Here is a 2500-nt window from a genome sequence, read left to right as displayed (position 1 = left end):
TATGTCTCAGATTATTTTCTGAAATTGTGTGAGTAAAAACTATTCTAATATGTATCTAATGATCTATAATATATATATATATACATGAGCGATATGTATATTAGATATATATATATGTATATATATATATATATATATAATAATATATTATATAGGTTATATCTATTAACAATATTGTATCACATATATTAATATATATATATATATCATATATATATATATATATCATATATATATATATATCTATATATATATATATATATATATATATATATATATATATATATATAATGTATGATATATATCTATATAGATATTATATATATATATATATTATGTCTCTTATATTAATATAATATATATCTTAATCTATATATATATATATATATAGTCTTCTCTATTCTCTAATATATTCCTTATAATTAATTATTCTATATACTATATCCTATATATAAATATATATTATATATTGTCTCCTATATATATATATATACTATATATATTATATAATATCTTATATATCCTATATCTATTAATAATATATACATATATATATATATGTGTGTGTGTGTGTATGTATACATGTGTGCATTAATACTACCACATTACGGAGAAATTGTGCTAATGAAAACAATGCAAACTTTTCAAGCAGTTGCCTAATTGTCCTTGCGTTTTCCATAGCTTTTGTCACAATCTATCATTATTTTTTTAAGCGATTCATACGTTGGCCTATATTATCACAGTATTTCTGAGTATCACTTTCTTCCTTCTTTCATTATAGCTTTGCTGTGTAATAATCAGCTTGAAGTTACGTAGACAAACCTTGTCTTTCTGCAGCTTTTTAAAAAAATTTGTCTAGTGTTCATATCCATTCATTAGTTAATAGCTTTCACCTTAACAGTACTTCCTGATGCCCATTTGATCTTCACTTTTTGTCCCAGCGGTGACTTTGTATGGAGAGAGAGAGAGAGAGAGAGAGAGAGAGAGAGAGAGAGAGAGAGAGAGAGAAAACATTGGTCCGATCGGACACATGCGTCCTTTGCATACGAGTTTAGGCTTTGTTAAAGCAGAAGGGATTATCTAGCTCAAAGGAGAAGGGACAAATATCTACCATTTTTCCGAAGTGCGTCTTCCATCTTTCCTTCTGTCTGCCGGAGCATCTGGCTTCTCTTAATGAACAGAGAAAGCGTATCAAAAACGAAAGGAAAAACACTAGCTAAAAAAACTAGCAAAAAACTCAAGCTCAGTATACCTAGCAAAAAAACCCTTGGCAAAAAAGAAAAAAAACCTTATAACCTTTCTAAAGCACCTGGATGTTCTCTTAATGGCTAGATAGGAGCCTGAAAAAAAAGAAATAAATAAAAAAAAATGCGACGAGGAAATGGAGCTTTTCCGATTTCACTCTTGCAAAATGATCCTACCCACAGGGTCAAAATAACAAGAAAAAAATAAAACTTTAGCTCAAAAAACTCTACAGCCTTTCTGAAGTATCTAGATATCCTCTTAATGGCCAGAGAGAAACCTGACAAAAATGAAGAACGAAAAAAGAAACTATTGAAACCCTGCTAAAAAGACTCAGAGAAAGGAAAAGGATGTATCCCAAAGGTGATCGTGAAACATGATTTGGCCTCGGGGACATGACGTTTTTTCTCAATTATCTTTCTACATACGTGTCTCCCCAGGCTATATATCCTTTACCTGCAAACATAAAAAAGTATGACTAAAATACAAAACGTCTATTCAACATCAGTAGAAAGAAAAAAAAAAAGATCATTTGAAAGTAAAGAAATAAGTTTGAACACTGTCTTATAAAGCAACCAGTCCTGACCTTATATATCTTGAAGCTGAGTTCCTCGCTTGAACTTACACTGAAACATTCGTTCCACTATTTATTTATTATTCTATTTATTTGTTTGTTTGTTTGTTTTTAATCTAATTAAGTTTAATTTAATGATGAAGATCAGCACTAGTAAGGACAGCGATGCAAATGAAAGTGAACTGCTCTAAACAATGAAGGAGGAAGCCATAAAGCTCAAGAATATATAAATATATATATATATATATATATATATATATATAATATATTATATTATATAATTATATATCTATATATATATATATAGAGAGAGAGATGAGAGAGAAGAGAGAGAGGAGACTAAGTGAGAGAGAGAGATGAGACGAGAGAATAATAAATGCGTTGTTTACTGTGTTAGATTTACATACTTATTTTTTAAATATATTTGTAATAAATATTTAATTTTAGATGGATATGATTTATCTTCTCAGTAGTAGTAGTGTTCGGCAATGGCGAAATTGATTTTGGAAATTAAAATGTGCAGGATAGCTGCAGTTTTTGAATTTTCACAAATTTTTCTGGGCGCTTGGGTCGAGCTCGACCCTGCAAACCTTTATAGGGGCACCAAAATAGCAATACCTGTCCAGGGTTAACGCTTTAGGAAATTTAAGTGCATGTAATACCAGTCACTTTGCCCTTGCTGTT

This window comes from Macrobrachium nipponense, chromosome 7 (genome assembly GCF_015104395.2).
Source record: "Macrobrachium nipponense isolate FS-2020 chromosome 7, ASM1510439v2, whole genome shotgun sequence".
NCBI lineage: Eukaryota > Metazoa > Arthropoda > Malacostraca > Decapoda > Palaemonidae > Macrobrachium > Macrobrachium nipponense.
This window is presented reverse-complemented; position numbering follows the sequence as displayed.